Source organism: Dromaius novaehollandiae, chromosome 4, assembly GCF_036370855.1.
Source record: "Dromaius novaehollandiae isolate bDroNov1 chromosome 4, bDroNov1.hap1, whole genome shotgun sequence".
In the NCBI taxonomy this organism is placed as follows: Eukaryota; Metazoa; Chordata; class Aves; order Casuariiformes; family Dromaiidae; genus Dromaius; species Dromaius novaehollandiae.
Genome location: NC_088101.1, coordinates 32468585 through 32489519, shown reverse-complemented (window position 1 = coordinate 32489519; position 20935 = coordinate 32468585).

Below are 20935 nucleotides of genomic sequence, written 5' to 3'. Positions count from 1 at the left end.
TCCATGGTTTCTCAGCCTCTGAAAGAATAAATTGGTCTCTCTGATCTTATGCAGCTTGCATACAACAAAACTCAACGTATCTTTCTCTGACAAACTCCTCTTATGCCAGCTGGGGTTTCCACTCTGCTTCTACCTAACCCTATTGAGTGTACCTCCTGCCCAATGCAATGGAGCTGTACAACACCCAATTAGTCTTAGGAAATAACACGGGTCAAGCTTATAAGTTTTAACAAGCTTGCAGGTCATCACTGTTAGAAATCTATGATTTTTTGCTGACAGTGTGTAAACAAGGTTAGCCTGATGTACCTACAGTCCATTTACCCATCAGCTGAATATTTACTTTTCAAGCAGTGACTAAGCTTAGGTACAAATTAACTTTGTGGCATATGCCCTGCAACTGTCAGTCTGCCAAAGCCCAGTCTCTCATGAATTGCTGGCTACAGTGGAGTGAACTATATTGCTGTCTAAATGAGGTGGGAATAAAGCTGTTCCTCCTGCTCGCCCATCATCTTGCCTGCTCCTCGCCTTGGATGCTATCTGTCCCGCACGCTGCCTGGCTTTCCCATTTTCAGCCTGACCTCTAAATGTACCTCTGAACTGCGCGCAGAGATTCCCTGAGCCTCTGTCCAATTTTTAACCATTTTCCTGCTTTTCATGCTGGATTTACTTCTCGCCTCCTCAAGCTGGTTCTCGGCTCAACGCAAGCATCCCACTGATTGCTGCCGTCACCGTAAATCTAGCACAAGATTAGCCACTATTACTGAATGCCTACACGCCAGTTATAAAAATATCAGAGTGGATAGTTCCTTGCAGATAGGAAACTATTAATGCCATCGCAGTAACTGTGTGTATTTACGGTTATCATGCTGGGAACCTTCTGCAAATAAAAAAACAAAAGCAATATTTTATAAGAGCACAAGAATGGCATTGCTAGAAAATTAAAATATTGATTCACATTACTGCCAAAAGGGAAAGGCAGTGATGGTAGCAATGTTATCAATCTGTGACTATGCCTTATTAATTCAAACATTTCTTAACATAAAGAGTATATTGAATGAAAAGAACATGTACTGAGCCAAAAATTAAATGATAAATTGTGCGCAACAAAAGTGTGGATATTCTGCAAAAATTAATTGAAGATCAAGTTTAAATCAAAAGTGAAAGTACATTAAAAGCTGACAAATTATGCTATTAATAGTAAGCACATTCTAACCTCGAAGATATCAAAAAGGAAAAACCTGTTCAAAAATACTTTTACCATATTTATAGCTCCTACAGTTTAGAAAAGAGAACGAGTAGACACAATCTATAAACAGAATTGATATTCTGGGCAAGTCTACAAAAAGAAGTCAACTCTCATAAATGTTATTGCACATGGAGAAAAGCAGACAATGGCTTTCATACCTGCTGTAATCTAAAATTTAGGTCACTGGATTGAGAAGTGATAGTCTTACATTAAAACTTTTGCTCTGCCTGACTTGCAGAGATCTGGAACCAGTGATTTCAGGGATTTTTTTAATTTGTAACATAAGCAGTAGAAAATAAAAGACATACTTGAGACTCTGTATGTAAAAGCAGCAACATACCTGAAAAAAACTCTAGTTTTGATCTGCAAGGTATTGATTATATAACAAATTATAATGAACATTTTATAACTCTCATACGATACTACAGAAGTAGGGGAAGAGAAGTAGTATTTGAGACACGTAGTACTTTGGAGCAAAAAACCCAGACAACAGGATTAAAGAGAATTCCTTTTCACTTCTTTGTTTGTAATAAAAGATTAGTATGCATCCGGTTATGGAGATGATGCAGGCAGAGAAATACAAAGGCAAAATCTGAGAACACCAATAGGAATTAGAGATCTGTTTGTCATCTGCGCAGAAGTGATAACATAAGCCATATGAAGGAAGCAATGCATGAAGGGGTTGGTAAAAAGAAGCAGGCCTGAAACAACAAGCAGTGAAACAACACACGAGAAATCCCACTGTCCCCTCCTACCAGTGCAAACCACCTGAACTGAATGCTCAGGGAGGTACGACTCCAAGGAAGCGAGTGCGCTGCCCTGGACATGAAACACTGACGACAGCCAAGGCACCGTAAGCGCATTTTCTGTTCATGATCCAATATGTTGAATGCTAGTCACAGATCAAATAAAGCCAGAATAGATGAAGCTCATTATAAACTTTTAATAAGGTAAATTCACTTGAGCGCCCTCCTTTGATTCCTGATTGAAAAGGGTTGAAACACAGTTAAAAAATGCAAGAAGAGATGGTTCAGACCACGCGTTCCATGGTTTTCAAGAAAACAGAGTTACAATCAGATAGGACAGCAAGTAATACCAGAATTAGATTTCTTTAGTACTAGAGCATTTTATTGTGCCTTGGGATAGTGTGAAGGTTAAACAAATAGTTATTCTGACCAAAGCAGCCAAGACTGTTGTCAGATGAAACTGGGGGAAAGTAATCAAATATTCCCAAAGGTATAAAATATGTTTCATGTTGTATTGTATCTGTCAGCGGACATCACATCACAAACACGGTTAATTTTATTAAAAAGAAAAGCCATGAAATTCTGGGATGCATACATAAGTTCTACAATGAAGAACAGCAAAACAGATGCCTGAAGCAACAGAGAAATACTGGAGCTAATCATGTGTTACAGTTACTTAATTCAGTTAAAAAATATAGTATTGCATTCAATTCCAGCAAATTTTCACATTTCAGTTTAATTGCATAGTCCACAAGAGGTTTATCCGCCTCCCTGCACTACACCATGAATCCAGATGTGACAACATGTTGCTGAGTCAGCACCGTGTCTGCAGGCCACGCTTGCTGCCCCGAGTGTTGGCGTGTTTGTGCACATCTGCCAACCCCCCAGCGAAGGCTGCTTCAACGCATTTCAGAAGAAATAGCTCCCATAGGACAAAACAGCAGCTAGGGACAACCTGACGGTGGCCTTTCTCCAGGCTGCGCTGTTACGGCAGTGGTAGTGAGCAGAGTAATATTTGCAACACCTACAAAAGGTATCAGGTTACCTTTGCAAAGCTGGATATACTAAATTCTAGTAGGAAAAGGGCAGATCAACCTCAATATAGCCTAAGAAATGGCTCACTTGGTACAGAAGTGAGAAAAAAATAGAAGAAAAAAGCAAAAAAAAAATTATTGAAGAACCAAAACAAAAGCTACCATTTTAAATAACTGTCCTTATTTTGAAAGCAAAAGAGAATGAAAATAAATTTGGTATATAGAATACATAGATGGCATTATTTTAACACAAATATTTCCAAACTTTTCCTTTCACTGTCAACATCTCTCTAAGTGCTACTGAACCACGGAACCATCACGTAAATGAAAGCAGAATGTTGTGCTGAAGTGGAAAGTAAAGACATAATCTGAAGGTCACGATGACAAAGGAGGCACAAAGTGACCCTTGTTATGAAATAACTTCAAACATTGAATAGTCAACAAAGCTATCATTTTAATAAAAGCAAAGTTCTGCTGCTACAGTCCACTACAAGATGAAGTATGACACACAGGAAGCAAATATTAATGAGAAGTTGCGTGTCAGAAAGTCTCTTACATGAGAGACATCTTTGAAAAGTGTTTTATATATAAACATGCATGTCTCAGCACACAATAGGATGCTCTAGAAGTATAAATTTCTGGGAAGTCTGCCTTTTGTGTGCTATGAATATTTGGTGCAGTGACTACGCGTATTTTAGATTTCAGTACACTACATTTTAGCACACTACCTAGGGGCTTAAAAAAACTTACAGGATATTGAAGAGTCACCAATAGCTATAGTATTTGGGATTATTTTGATTCCATTTCATTGTTATGGTACACATTTATTCTGAGTTTTCTTTGCTTTCTAGGTCCAGAGAAATAACTAATAATCATCACCTGGTTTTCCTCCACAGAAAGGAGGACAAAAGGGGGAGAAAAAAACACCCACTTTTTAATTCTATGCAGAGTGCACACAGGAAGATGAAGATGTCTAACTTAATATGCACTTAACTTTCCCCCTGTCTTCTCTCCTTTTTCCTCTCTGCTCACCTTGCTCCCAACCCACTCAGCAAGCCATGCTGACTTGGAAATTCACCTGTCTTTCAGGTGCTCCCATGGAGTGCTGACAAAGTTAAAGAACAGAAATAAAAGAAGAAAAGCATTCAATAACAGTGTTTCTGAACAAAAGTCCCCTAGCCGGCCAAGCAAACATTGTATGTGGATGTGCAGTGCTAGAGCTGTGTAAGGCAGCATCCTCAGGATCTTAGACCTCCATTCCTGTTCACATCACCATTTATTCCACAACCCCTGCAGGCAAAGTGAATTACAGTTTTCAGATCTGGGACATTATGCATTTATTTAACTAGAATACTGAATGTATTTGTATAAATTCTCAATAGTAAGTAACTGTTCTTCTCTAGAATAAGTTGAAATGTTTACATGATCCAGCAATCACATTTATATGGTGGTTGGCACCCTAACTTCCCACAAACTGATACTCACAGGTTTATAGATGTGGGGCAGAAGAGATAACAGGTCTTTCAGTTTTGTTATGCAAAATCAGAAAATGATTCTGAAAAATAGCCCAACGGAAATGAGTGACATATAAATCAGCAAGATTTTTTTTCCCAAAAACTTCTGCTTACTGATTGAATAAGCAAAAGTCTTAGAGTCCTCTATTACTTATAATCATGTTGGGCATTTCATAATGTTATACCTGACAAGATTCTCCAAATGATATTTTAAAGTTGATGCACTCTATTTCGACTAAACCTGCTCATAAGAATTATTGCATACAGTTAGCAAAAGGCCTTTTTATAACAGCGATACTGTCTTCATTACTTTTCTCCAGCCATGGACCTCTTTTCATATAGTATGGTGGAGAAAGAAAGGTTGTTCTGTTAGCAAAACTAGCAAAACATCTGCCAACTAAAGACACCAAATCATGTTACAGGCAAGCCATGCTGTGCTAAAGCAGAGCCTCTATCAGGGTTTTTGCACAGATGGTGTCACAGATTTTTAAATTATCATCAGATTATTAAATAGTTTTTCTCCTCTCAAACCAAGTAAAGCCCATATTCCAACATGTTTCGAGCACTGCTGCATTATAAATGGGTTCCTGTAAACACCAGAAATATTACTTTTGCTTTAATATGGAAAGTACAAAATGTTAAAGACAAGAAGTACTGTTCCAGTGTGTTAAAATAACCTGAAATCAAAATAAAGATAGCATAACATTCTTTAAAAACCCATGCCCATATATATATTAAGTCAAATACACCAATTGTAAATAACATTTTATATACTTTTAATAGCCAATTTCTGAATTATCAAAATACTCAGAAAGGAAAAACCATGCATTTATTTGCACTGTACAGGTAGTAGCTTCATTTGAAAACTCTGTGCTGTAATTTCTAGCTGTTCAGAACAGTGAACCACCAAAAGGAAAAGAATCTACTAAGCCAAACAGAAGTACACAATGGAAAGCCCTTTAGGAGAGTAAAGAAAGGTGCCTGAAGCAGTAACTTTTTTTATACATCTAACTTCCATCTCTTGCATTGTGTGTCATTAGTCACAAAAGGATCCTTATACATTTGCTTTGGTATCATCATTGTTCTCCACACTTGTATCTGACATAATCTTTTCTCATGTTGTATCTTGATATCAGTTGTGTACTGGTTGGAAGTTTGTGTTAGGCAATGTGTTCCCAAGTCAGCATGAAGGATTTGGTTATTGGAAATTACGTACTTTCTAAGTCCTGGAAAGCACTTATTCAATGAAAATTATTCCATGTTGGGCAATTTACTAGCGCGTTAACTTGCCCATGGCAGCTACCTCTATCACAGCAAATCTATCATAGTGAACGTTACCCGTGGATGGAGAAGTGGGAGTAAATGACTTAGAAAGTGATAATAGAGGTCGTGCCATTCAGTGGGATGCCACTTGTTCTACTTCTCATGATGTAGTTCCTATCTATCTATTTCTCCCACCTCTTCTTTACAGCAGCTTTGGTGGTCTGTTGCATACTGAGCAGCAGATGTTCTTTTCTTGATATTACATGCAAATTTTTCAAGCAGCTGCACAAAGCTGATATTATCGTATGAGAAACGTCATGACTTTGACTTTCCTTGCTGTCACTCACTAATTTGCTTTCCTGCTTTTCTTTCGAGCCTAAGAATTTATAACAGCATATATATATATAAAAATCTATATATAAAAATAATTATTATTTCAATTTATCTGCTTGACAGAGGGACATATAGGCATTTCTTGCCTTTCTTCCTCATCTAAAGCGCTGATTACTGTATTCTCTTTAGTCCTTGCTAAGTTTCTTTTTAATTCCTTGACTCAGAGACTTTGTCTCCTCTGGGTCTAAACCTACAATATACCTGTGAGTGAAGCTCCACTTAAGTCAGCTAGCTTGGGAGACAGAACCCTTTTTCACTGATGAAGCTGAAACACGAAAGATAACATCATCCAATTCCCTTGTTTTTTTCCTGCCTTCTTCCTTTTCTTCCTTTCGTGTAACAATTTGAGTAGTGAGAAATTCTATTTGATTTATAATTGGCATATTTTTAAATGTTTGCTTTGATTTACACGGACTTTTCATGAACTTATAAACACAGATTTGCTGCAAAAAATCTTGGTACAAATCAATCCTCAATCCATTGGGAAATATATGAAGAAATGATGCATTTTGACTTTTGCATTGAAAACTGTGGCAGAATCTGCCTGTGGGAAGTGGTATATTTGTGCATATTTCTTACTGTTCCATTTTGAAGCAGTTTTACGTATCCCAAATGTTGATGTAGGCTTAAGCTCATATTTGTACCCACAGATTTTCCCTAACAAAGCATAAATATTGCTTGTTAAAGATATCAATATTCTGTGATAAGCATTTTAAAGAAGAAAATAATCTCATGGAAATACAGAACTGCAATACATATTGTCTGGCAATATTCTTTTGTATTTTGCCACCACATGGCTTCCCCTTTAGGTGAAAAGAAGAAAGCCTTATCTAATTACTTCAACTACTGTGACTCCCTGCTGTTAAGGGATATGCATTATATAGAGAAGGGACATTTCACAGTGACTACATTTTATCTCTGGCCAAATCTCCTCTGCATGTTAGTAGAAACGAGACCTTTGTGCTAAGCAAACTGTGCTCTGTGTCCCAAATAACAAGCTCGATATTGTAAAAACAATGCACACTAAGCACAGAAAAAAAAAATTTCCATGAAAAAGACTTATAATTGGCACTATCCCTATATTAAAATCACCTCCCCTCCATGCATACAAAAATGTCGAGCTGAACAACTGGTATGAGAAAAGTCAAACAATTTTGTCTCAATTTACTTAATGTATTCACCAAGCACACAAATATTTTGTAATAAAAGTTTAAATTAAGGATTTATTATTTGATGACAGAAACCAAAAGCCTATGTTCGGCACTCCAGAACTACATTCAGGTTTTTTTGCGCCTGTGTTTATTGGATAAAAATTTGCAGATTCTATCATGCTTGATAACATTTTTCAGTTACCTCATTTCTGCTCCGATGATCAGAGTACTCTGTGTACGTTATTAATCAATCTCAAGACTTTGGAAAGACAGTGCAATTCTCGGCAAGCTAGTGCTGTGGATTCTAAGTCAGTCTCCTCAAATGGAGTTCGCCTGCAGTGAAGGAACTGGTGCAGGTGTGAATCCTTCTATCACAAATTTGACTTCTGGATGACAAACTTGTATCATTCCTGCTCTGCGCCGTCTGTTTGATGGATCATCTAAGCTGCAGAATACTTTCCTACTCCGATAAAGCATATGCATGTTTTATACAAGGGTGGTTGTGGGAATAAGGCCCTATATCTCATGGAAATCCAAGTATGATTAATTAACCAAAGAAGTGAGAGTACTACTTTTTTTTCTCCCAGAGGAAAATAAGTAGTAAGTAGAAATAATTGCATGAATCATTTTTAGCTGGTGAAATCTCCCTCTATAGATTTAATTAATATATATTTATACTGAAGTAGTTTTTAAATGTTGTTAACCAAGTAACTTTTCAACAAATAGTATATGGTTATCAGATACTGCAAGATTTTTGTTTTATAATGATTCATGCTGCAGAGATTCCAGTAGCAAACATTTTACAAAGAAGACCTCCTTTCTCTTCTGATCTTTCCCTATCTTTATTTAGCTAATTTCTTTAAGATTTTGAAGAGCAAAACAGCTTACCTGGAATCTTTGATAAAAAGGATTAAATTCATATTTAATCCTGGATTAAGCTAATTATTATTAACAGGATAAAGTAATTTCCTATTCATGATATTTCAGAGCCACATTATGAATGGTGAAGAGGCTCCTTGTTTCCCTACAGTCAAATGGTATTTGATTTCACATTCACGCTCTCTATTAAAAACAGTTTGTTTTCATAGCCCTTCATTCACCCCTGTTAGTGCAAAGGCTAGTCTATTAGACCAAATGAAATTATCTCTTTGGAATGTCCTGATTCAAGACCAAGATCTCTGAATCTCAATAAATTCCAGATATGGCTCCTAATATCATCCACAGACAGAAAGATGATGTTTCACTCTACACGAAAACATTTTTTTTGGCTAGGTCCATCTCTAATATACACACTTTTCATTTTCTTGTCCTCAGCATTTTCTCTTACCAATCTGTTTTAGCTAAAAATACAGAGGAAGAAAGACTTACATAATTTGACTACTTATAAATAGGGGAATAATTGCCACTTTTCACAAACAGAAATCCTATCAAACACATATAAAGAAATAAAGGTTTAATTTAAGATTGTGCTTGTGGATCAATTATAGAAATCAAATGTCTATTTCAGGATAATCTTAATGATTGCCCAGAGAAGTTGTACAGTGTCCATCCTTGGGGGTTTTCAAGATCAACTGGATAAAGCCCTGAGTGGTCTGGCTTGATCTCACAGCTGAGCTTGCTCTGAGCAAGGACTCCTTGCTCAGGACCTCCTGAGGTCCCTTCCAACCTGAATTAGCCCATGATCTTGTGAACCCATGTAACACTACAATGCTGCTCTTCAAGATAATTAGGAATACTCAAGAACAAACTTGTCGGCATCTCAAACTTCTTATTTTGAACCCGCAACACTGCCAATGCTAAACCTATCCCATTGCACTATGCAAAATACATGGAACTCTCAAATGCATTTGACAGTACATGATAAAACTGGTCCTAATCATGCTGCAATCATTCCAATATTGAGAAAAAATGCTCTGGCTTCAGTGACAAGGTCACTATTCAGAACTAACATACTCTGATATGAATGGTATGAATTCTATGCATGAAAGCTAAATCTCAATTAACTTAACTTACAGTGAACAAGAAAAATGATGTGTGTATGACTTGGTCTTATTTTTCCCTCCACAAATGCAGAGGAAAATTTTATACAATAATATTTTCCATAGTTAAAAATGTATAGATTTAATATTGTGCTTAAAAACATAGTTACTTGAGCATCTCCCAGGCAACATAAAATAATGTGATTATCACTCGTATTTTTTTCCTCTTATCCTTTTTCAGAACAAAGCAACATGCACAGTGGAGTGTCTTCTTTTGGTAGCCTGCTTTGGGCTTATTTCTTTGGATTTTTCTTTTTGAATACACATGTAACTACTTAGTTATATCACATCAAAGAAATACGCCTTCTGTCAGTAACAAGAGATGAAAAAGTTGGATGGATCCCAGTTCCTGGGGGAAATTCATTGCACGTACTCAGATTATTATCAAGACTTACACTGATGACATACTCTCAAAGGAAAGCAGTGGTTTGGCAATGAAGAAAAGTTGGGGACTACTTTCTTTAAGCTTTTGATAAACCATCTTTTGATAATCCAATTAAACAAAAGATAATTTGTGGATAAAGACCAAAACCTCACTTTGATTTGACATCCTGTGAGGAAGTGGCATGGAAAGCAAAAGACAAATCTATCTACTGCTATATGATGACACTATCATCATACATCCACTGATGAGAACCACCCTTCAGTGTTCTCTGCTGGTTGGAAGCTCCTAAAGCCTGAAGGCTTCATGCAAGCTAGAGGCATGAAGGCATTTCTGTACCTTGAGGCGAGATCAGACTACATTAAGCTATTATCAGACTAATACTAGCAAGAATCTAAAAATATGCTTAAGAATAGACTGTATTGATCAATTACAGGTACATGAGTTCTCCTCTTTCTGTTCTGATTTGCAATATCAGCTCAAAGACATCTAACAGCATCATCACTCATTTGATGGGTGAACCTCAGAGGAGTGAAGAGGAAGACTATTCCAGGGAAAGAGTCCACAGCTCTTTCTCCATTCTTTTTTCCTCAGAGAGAGGGACCAGTTTACACTGCATGTAAATCCAAAAGTGAACATGCACCCCTAGAGTAATCCTGAGATGGCCAGAGAGCATCAGGGACAAATTAAGGGCTCCAAGTAGAAGCTGAATACAGGCTTGTGACCTGGGCATAACATGCAGGGTAAAAGTATGCTGTGTCTTAACAGCCTGGCTTCAAGGTTTGTGAGGAAGTATCATTATAGGAAACTATATTATATAAGTATTAGGCTGGCAATGGGGCTGCAACTTTTCCCCTTTTTTCTTTCTTGCTCCACCCTTATCTGTTCCAAGACAGCAAGTGGCGTGTGAGTTAAAACTGCTGTGTTCTTTCTATACTTCATACATGATGCTCATCACCCTGCCTCTTATTCTGGAATCTATTCTCAGTTTAAAAAGGTAATGCTATTTCATCTCTCTTGGTTTACTAATTCATTCTCACTAGGGGCGGGGAGAGAAACTAAGTTTACACATCTTATTTTCATTGTGGTGCATGTAAATGTCACACAGGGAGCAGAAAATCTAACCTGAAATGTGTAAAGAAAAATGTTCCAGCATTCAGTAATATTTGCATTTTATTTTTGCTAATGACTTCATTTTTCACTGTTTTAGATAAGCTTTAGGACAGCCACATCACTGTGATTCATCGACAGAAGCCTGCTTTATCACACAGTTGTATTAAAAAAACCTTTTGTAACGCTTCATACTTTAGTGGTTTTAAGAGATCAGCATTCATCATTCTGTATCTTGTTGGGCAACACTTCTCTGAGAAAAGCCAGAAATTGAATTGATCTTCCAACTTTATTAAAGTATTGGTAAAGTGGTGAAGTGTTATTGGTCATGCTTGTCTTTCTGTCTGCTTTCAATTGCTGGTCTTATTGTCAACGTACACATAAAGCAACTCTAAGTGCAAACAATGTAGTAGGAAAAATGGCAATCTCTCTGGAGAGCACGGAATGCTCTATTCAGGACCTTTGTTGAGATGTTGCTCTTAAATTATGATTGTATCTTCAGTTATTTTATAAACTTATTTTCTGCTTATTACTGAAATACAGAAACTGTTTCTCTCCAGGAAGGGTTGTTCATGAAAGTGCTTAGGTTTTGGATTACTAGGATTTTCTAAATTATGCAACAAATAGAAAATAAATTGTACACAACCCCTGCAGTACTGATTTCTTAAAGAAGGCTGCGTATGCAGTATGAGTATATGAGAAAAGTTACTTCTGTTACATTTTTGCTGATTATTTAAGTTAGATATTGTTATTATATGAGAACAACAAACTTCTTAAATGGAGAAAACCCAGATCTCCTGAATAAGAAATTAGAGGGTTTAAAAACAATCCCTGCTGAGTCCTTGCAAAGGAGGCCCTTTCCTGATGCTGCTTCTTAGTGAAAATCTTCTAATGAGTTGCAGCTTTCTGGATTGCAAAAATGCCCACATAACTGCCTCTAGATCCCTAGGAAAAATGTCCTTCTGCCACTTCCACCTGTGTATCTGTTCTCTTCACAACAATCTCCACTCCTTCTGCAAACTCCTTTATCTTTCTTCATGACCCACCATGTGCTCCAGAAGCTTTTCCCACTAAGTATACTCAAACTCTAAGAAAAAACAATTTCCTCTCTTCATTGCAAGGTTCCACCTTAGCCAGAGCACAGTAGCCAAGGTTAGGCATGTATGATACATACATTAGGCATATATGATTCTGAACAGACTCTAAGACACAACCCTTAAAGTAACAGATAAAGAAACAAATAAAATAGTTGCATTCCTCATACCTTATAAAGCCAAAACAAAAATCACATCGGCTCTGAGCTTCACAATCACTAAACTGAAACAAACACAGGACTTTAGTTCCTCTTACCTGTTGTTTTAAGAAGGACTGGGAGGAGGTAGCAGGGTGGCTTTGCAGATGTTTACCAGGAGCTCTTTTATGGTAAAAGAAAGTGGTACTATCCAAAAGCCAATATTGTGCTGCTGGATTCATGAGATGTTGAAGGAGCAAAGAAAAGTATCTATGAGAAATGTTGTGAACCGCCATTAGAAAACATGAGCAGGAATCACAAGAATGCTTCAAAAGGCATATTGGAGGAAGAGCTACCGATATGGGACGAGGGAGGCAGATTCACACTCATTGAGAGATTATATTTCAAGAAGAGCATTACTGACTATGTTGAAATTAGCTGGCAGGTCAAGGATGTCAGTGTGAAGAAATGTTTAGAGCTTTTGCTAAGAACAAAAGTTTCCCAGGGGTGCAGGGGGAGAAAGACACAGTGGACATAGTCTAGCAGGGATGGACAAACCTTTGTCGGGTCAGACCAAAAGCAAACCTAGCATACTATCTTACCCCTGGCAGTTATAAAATATAGGCTAGTAGATTGTATATAGCAGTCTTATAAAACTCCCTGACTGCAAAACACACTAATTTAATGATATCCAGAGCCAGACATTTGTTCAGTTGTATTTAACAGCTGATGATGGACCTAATCTCTGTGAATTTTTCTGTTCCTCTTTTTGAATTCAAGGCTGCTTTTACGCCCACACCATTTATTTTGTGGCAATAACTTCCATGGTGTAAGTACGTTCTTTGTTTCCTACCTTTTGATCAGTACAATATCTATATTTTTTTTGTCTACCAAAATTAAAAGAAAAAAATCAAGGAGACACTAGACAGGGTGAAAATTATTTATAAACCTTCAGCACAAGGATGATTAGCCATAACCCAGCTTAAGGCTTCCTCCACAGCTAGTTCAGCTTATCTAACTTGGATAGTGAATACTTTTAATTGGGGAAAATGCATATCAAGCTTGGGAAGTAACAGAAAAAGGAATATAGAAAAATCTCCAAAAACATCAGAGAAATTAGGTGAAGGTTTAATGTAATGTACCCAAACCTAGATATGCGATAGAAGAACCAAATCTGTGGAGACAGCAAATCCTCTGCAATCACTGGGGAACTGGGAGAAAAACATACCCACCCTCACACATGAACTCCTCCAAAGGAACAATTCTAGAAGTCATTCAGGCTACACACCCACAGCAGCATGCTTTTCTGGATACTCCTCCTGTACAGGCTGAAGAGAAGAAACCCTATATATTTTACTATGTGAATATTAATTGCAATTTATATTCGGTCTAATTAATTTAGTCCAAGTTACTAAATAACCACTATTAGAAACCAAACTAAATACTCAAGTGCATAGTGACATAAAACTGGTTCTCCTTCTGCAAGCTGACTGATCAGAAGTATGGCTGTAATTGCATGAAATTGTTTATGCAATCTGAAACTGGCAAACACAGGCTCAGGGGACATTTTATGGAGTATGCGTGGCAAAAAAATCTTCTTTTCTAGTACACTCTTAATACCATAAGTGAGAAAGGCAGTTTTGGTTAACAAAAGGGCTGACTTAAAAATAAAGAACAGAGCAAACTAGTCAATTCAAACCAAATCTGGATGTAAACTTTGGCAAGCCAGGAGTGCTTGGATCCATGTTTGTATTTGATTTCATATGAGCCAGCCACAACATTTGAATCTAAATTCATATCAGAATTATAACAACCTTGGAGGGTATTCAGATGGAGCTTTCTGGCTTGAGACTACGGTTAGTTTTCAAATGGTATGAAATTTGCTGTGAATTGGGACTTTTCCATGCCTGCGAGACAATAAATGCTGCTTCTTGGGATGTTATGTCATTTTTCTAAAGCTTCTTTTCCCAGAAAGCTTAATATATATACCACAGGGAAATGCTGAGTACTTATTGTTGGGGTTGCAATTTGGTTTTTAGAAATAAAGAACCTCTGCTTGGATCTATGCCTTCATTTCTGTCACACAGATGCAGGAATTATGTTGAGGTAGGAAATCTGTGTCTCTAGGATATCATAAAACGTGTGATACATTCTGCGTTTCATGTGCAAAAGGTGAACAATACAAATAATTGTGGATAGCCAGCTACACTTATGAGTATGTCTATCTTCATATCAAGAAACATCATAAGAGTATTTTGCTTTGATCCTGCGTCACTGCGTTACATACAAAGTTTATACTGGAGCTCATATAAACTGCACCTACAGCCTTCTCCAGCTCTGAGGACCAGGCGCCTGCCCAGCACGCATCGCTTCTGTATGGAGGCACCTCACGTGCATGCTGCCTCCTCCCTCCAGTGCTGCCCCACATGCTTGCCCCCAAGCACAGGGACTTGGGGGGGGGGGGGGGCATGGGATGTCCAGCAGCTGCCCAGTCTTGGTGATGAGGGTACTGGAGTCTAGGGCAAGGAACAGAATATTTTGATGCAGCTATTGCTCATCAAGATATACATTGCTGAACTACTTTACCACCATGGGGTTTTTTTTTTTTGGAGTTTGGGGGTGGGGGAGGGTTGATTTTTGAAAGGTAGTTAAGACTGGATAAGTGCACAGATGCTCCTTTGTAACTCATCTCTTCCCCTAATCGAACCCTTGTTCAAGAGGCCTGCCGGTCCCTGTGAGATCAGAGAAGCATGCCCCTCCACCCATGCCCCTCATGGTGTTACCAGCCTTCCCTAGATCACACCCATAGAAACAAATGTTTCCAGAGAGGGGCACACACTCACTGCTGTCTCCTAAAGCTGGCTGCAAATTTTTTAAAGCTTTCCTCTGTCAGAAAATGTTCCTTTGTCAAAATAATGGGGGTTTTCTGGTTTTAATAAAACCTTTTTCTAGAAAGAGTCTCCAGGACAGAGAAAGCATATTTACATCCTACACAAGCACGAGGTACAGAGGTCCTTGAATTGCTGCAGACTACACCTCCAGAACCAGACAAAAGATTTATAGGCTACACTAATGCTATCAGAGAATTGCTGAATTCAAGCTACTGTCACCACACCGTCACACTGTAACATTTAGAAAGTATCTGCTCAGACTGATATTAGCTCAAAGGTTAATGAACCAAGATTCGCTGCACTATGTAGATATAGGCAGGGAGGGCACACCTCCACCAGTCACTCAGTGTTTAAGAAACTCATTTGGGAAACAGGAAAATCAATTTTGACAGGGACTTCCACATCCCACATAAATGTATGAATTACTGGGCTGCCGGCAATTCAGATGCCCTCCTTCCTCTGGGACTGTTTGCTTACTGGAACTTGGAAAATGATTAACTTTATCCCCCTACAGAACTTTTCTGGATTAATATATTTTGTTTGCATGTGTACAGCACCAACTAAAATTCCTATTAACTCCAGCCATCTCCACAGGAACATAGGAAAAAAGCAAGTACAGCACTTGGATTGCTCCTTGAGTATTGCAGCTTTTTGTAGTGAACCCAATGGTGTGAATGGGGCATGAGTTGTAGTTACAGCTGTGGGACTACAGACTACGCATCTCCTTGAGCTCACACACCACCTCGTCACACACCATACCCCGTGGTAATAAGTCACTTCAAACAGTATCTATTCCAGGCAATGACCAGCATTGAGCTGAATCTTTTTTTTTTTTTCCCCAGTCACCATCTGAGTGCTGACTCTATCTTTACTTTAACTGTAAAAACCAATCTCCCAGTTTAAATGACTGGCTCATGCAATCGCACAGCTTATCTTATAAAGCCCCTACTGCAGTCTTCCTTTGGTACCTGCCCTTCTTCTGTAGGACTGAGTGCCAGCTGGGGCTGGGGTCTCTTCCACCAAGGCTGAGAAAATATCTTTGGACAAGAAATTCTTAGCCATAACAATTTGCTCAAAATGTTCTTTTTTTCTTAACTGACAACTGTGGTTTTAAGAAACTGCTTACTACTCAAAACCTCAGAGGCAGGGGGGAGTGAAGAAAGAGCAGTCCAAGTAAGGGAGACAGTCTAGTAAGGGCAACGTTTCTAAAACGATTCATCATTGAAAAGGAATACAATTAAGGATACATAACTCACGCTTAAGTTTAAACGTGATTTGATATGCACAATTTGTGTCTTAGATAGCCAAAGAAATGGAAATATGTGAGTTCATCTTTGAATAAGGACAAGCCAAAGCTAGGCCTACTTTAAACAAAAAAGGTGCAAGTAAATGGGCTGATCAGCTTTTAGGGGGGCTTTCTGTGTTCTGGGTGTTTCAGAGAGTAATTAAAAAAAAAAAAGCTTTTCAGATACATGTATTGCTGAAATCTTCCTATTAATTTGAATCAGTTTAGATTTAAAAAGAAACAATACACAGCATTTATAAAGAGGTTTAGTGTTATCAAATTGATAACAGACTGATGCACAAGATTACAGCTGCATTATCAAAATGTAGTGCCTGGTTGATGGATCTGTAGAAGCTGTAAGAGACCTCTCTGAAAGACAACAAAGAAATGGGAAAGAACGGGATTTGCTTCAACTGATATGAATGCAAATGGCATCTCCATTCATTTCATTCGCAGCCATCTGTCACCTTTTCGTTTCTGCTTCACGCAAAAAACAGGAGATAATAGGGAAACAGTAATGGTTTAAGTGGACAGAGTCTGGCCATTAAAATGTTTACCATTCCAGCACGATGCCTGCAGATGCAATAAAATTGAAACTGGAAAGGTGTTAGAATTGCTGCCGGTTTCTATTCCTTTGAATGGCAGCAACCCAGAACTCTGTTTTATGGTTTCACGTAGAGGGTCAATCCATTATCTTTTTTTTCCTGGGATCAAATAGCATTTTTGTGAGGATTAGGTCCCTGTGACATGCTGAAGTGGAACCAACGTGCAGAGGTTTGAATGTTGAACCTATTTCAGAATTGAACTGCTTTACAAATAGTGAATTGACTTAGATATTGAACTTTAAAATACTAAATAGATTTTTAAAAGTTGAAAACATTGAGATTCACCTTAAAAATGATTATGTATAAACCCATTTACCATCCAGAAAAATCACAAACATAAATAGTATGAGCACTGGAACAAACTGAAAGTAGCTAAATATTAAGCATACTTTTTTCCATTTTCTGTCTATACAGTGAAAAATGTATAATGTAAAGAAATCAAAGGATGCTGCGTATTGGTTTTGGAGGAGGGAGAAAGAAATAAGGTAAACAATTAAAACAATTATATTATACAAGGTAAATACACATGCTGATTATCAAGGGCAAGTATTTGGAGCAAAAGACCTTTAAAAGAAAAATGTTATGTATATCCACTGTAAAACAGGAAAGAAGACAGACAGCATAATTCTATATATAATTTAAGGTAAGGAGGCATTTTGCTTATTTAAAAAGAGAAATTACTTCAAGGTTATAGCTACTATGAATAAAATCAAAGAAACAAAAGCATGTAACAAAATACTTCAGATTTAGGAAGGAAAGCAAATGTTTATTCACTACCACATAACTCAAAGTTTCCATAAGAAGGAAACACATATAGCAACAGAGAAAATAAATAATTAAAGACTGTAGTAGACAATCAATGAAAAGTCTCAAGAGAGGAAGACTAAACTGACTCATTAATATATTTTGATTTTTTTTTTTTTTTAATCTAGCTGTTTTAATTCTTATTCTGGGAAACCTTTCCACAGAACAAAATGTGGATGCTCATGGAAATCCTCACATGGAAAGCAACACGTCTCTGTAGAAATGAACGCATGGGTCTACTTGCAGAAACCTCACAGTGTCAGAAACTTAAAATGATCAAATATCAGCTGATGATTAATCAATTAAATATTGATTGACCATTAGTTAATTAATTATCCAGCATTCCCAGATTGAATGGATCTTCTTCAGGCAGTTAGATAGCAGATATCCAATACAATCAACAGTTTCAGAGGCATCTTGCATTTAGCTCTAGCTTAAAAGACATTCTGTAAAAACAGGTGTGCTTATGATTTTTATACACTGAGTTATTTTGTAAGTAAGAGGGAACACAAAGCAGACAAAAGGTTGGGAATATGGTCTATTTAGATAGACCGATCTGAACACTGAAAGGGAGTCTGTGAAAAATAGGTCTTTATGGTACATCAACAGAGAATGTGAAGATGAAAAGGACAGAGCAAGGTGCAGACTCTATATAGATGATTACAAATTGCTCTAAGAGAAGAGGTCAGACCAAGCAGGTGGAAAACAGTGCCTTTAAAAAATTCAATTTAAGTATTTATAAATTTCTATCTCTTTAAAACGTTAACCCTTAAATTTATAAGACTTAATTCTTAAATTAGATCTTCATTTTCTCTTGTACATGAGTCTCTTTAAACCACAAAACAGCATCTTAGTATTTCTGACACAGAAACTTGGAAGATAACTCTAGCTGGTCACAAGCTCTCATAACCCCTGAATGAGGGAGCCTCTCCTCTTCAGGAACTCACCAAAAAGTATGTAAACAGAAAATTGTTAGAAACTAATTAAGAATTCAGGAGTCTCATTGAAGTGCAGCTAACACACCATATGAGTATGGCCTTTTTCTCAAGTATTCTGCACCTTTAAAAAAAAGCAAAACTTGAATATTGGTAATTATGGAATCAATATAATCTTCATTGCATGTAGCTGGCACAGGAGAGACTGAAAACATTCACCATTCAGATCATTAGCATAGCCCAAGAAGCTAGCTCTAGAGTATGGCAGATTTATGTTAAAATATTGGAAGAAAGGAATATCTGCATTCAAAGCTGGCAAAAATTCATTTCAACCACATTTGATCAATTCTGGCAAAGCTCTTTCAGCATAATTTTGAATGTCTTATATCCAATTTTTGGAGCGAGCTCAGAACAATATAAATGCTCTGCAAAACATTATGTTCCGTAGTGAGGTAAAACAAGGGAAAAGGAAAAGGAGCACATGTCTATACATTAGATGACAATCTTTGTCTTAGACGTCTATTTCCTGCGTTCTTCTACTGATTGATTCTAATCACCCCAAAATAAGTCAGATATTAACAACAAACATTTTAGAAGCTGGTCCTTCACTGCCAGAGTGAACATGAATGTACTCCAATTCTTCTAACCAAGAAAAATGTATTTTTTCTGCTCCATATGTATGTGCTCCATAAAGTACTGACTAGACTTGAAAAATAAAATGACAGACCTTCATATTGTTTTCAAGTTTGCTCATAAGATGTGACATTCTTTAATTAACATATCCTCCCTTTTTATTAATGTGTGTAATTTATTAATGCTGAATTACAGAAGCACTTGGCCAAAGTTTAATATCCTCAGGAAAAGGAAAATTAGAAAACAAAAAAAGCTTTCTTTATATGTATAAAGCAAGACAATGCAGAGGAACAACGATGAATGGTAAATAATTTTGCCCCCCTATTTATAAATATATTGACTCAGTGGTATATGCACTGCCCATTTGTGTGAAGGAATATGCTTTAGGAATAAGTGAGACACCAGCATATGAAGGCTTAGCAAGCTGCTCCTTGTGCTCCTAAGAAATACATTGCTATTCATCTGCTGAAGTATATTTTTCTGACAAGAAAAATACTGAAGTATGTAATTCATCAGGGCAAGTTCACTGTACTTCTGAACATCTGAAACAATTTGACAAACCTATTTTTATACAACTTAATAGATATAATTTTGATTGTCAGTATCTAATATGAGGAATTACATTCAAAAATTTTTAATTAGACATATCCTCAGCAGGATATCGAGATGTGTCTCATACAAACTAGATCAGTAACTAGATCAGAAAACATCACAAAAGAAAACAAAACCTAACTTCTCATCATTAGCAACATAAAATACTTATTTTTAAGCATTTTAAATAAATGCTGTTGGCATCAGCAGGCAGATTAATCCAATCTCAATTTAATAGCAGACCATCAGCTTACATTCACAAATGCAACCAATAAAACCCCAGAGAGATTACTGCTATATATTTATTTTGCTTAACTGTGTTAGGAATTCTTTGGAAACAGAAAACTAAGAGGAAGACAGAATGTACCCATATTACAATCCCTACACAAACTGCTATTGATCACAGGCAGTATATCACTATATCACTGTTTTTTATGAATAAAAGGCAAACTTCATGGTGAAGCAACTCAAATAATAAGGAATCTTTGCTGAATGGTAAGCTTTTCTAAATGTTTAGCTTTCCTAAGTTACCTTCCTAAGAAGTGAAAAAATATTTTATTGACATTTAACACTTTCTAGAAGGTATTAACTCTCAAGTCTTCCTATCTTCAATTTTGACTTTACATATTTTTTGCTATTTTTTTAACCTATGCATCATGCAATGCACACAAGCTCAAAACATGTAGAAGAATGGCAGTCCATATAGTGTAGATTGTGCTTTGAGAAGTAATTGCTCACTTACTGATGGTGCTGTGCTACTGCAGGCTTTAGGACCCAATTTGGCTTGACTTTGTACTCTACAGGTGACTCAAATTCCTACTGAAATAAACTTGAGTTCAGCCTCCTTGAGAGACCTGATCTTACCACTGATAAAAGACATGCAGACAATGAGGTGTGAGCTTCATTTGTTCAGCCTTCCTAAAAGGAAGAGAAAATATGACTGTTTTCTACACTTGTATTCAGTGAATAACTACCACAAAGAGGAAGAAAATCTAGGTAAGGAGAAAACAGCGCTAGTATAAAACACAAGCTACTACCTGGCCATTATTAAATTTAAAATAGAGATAAGATGATTATTAGCC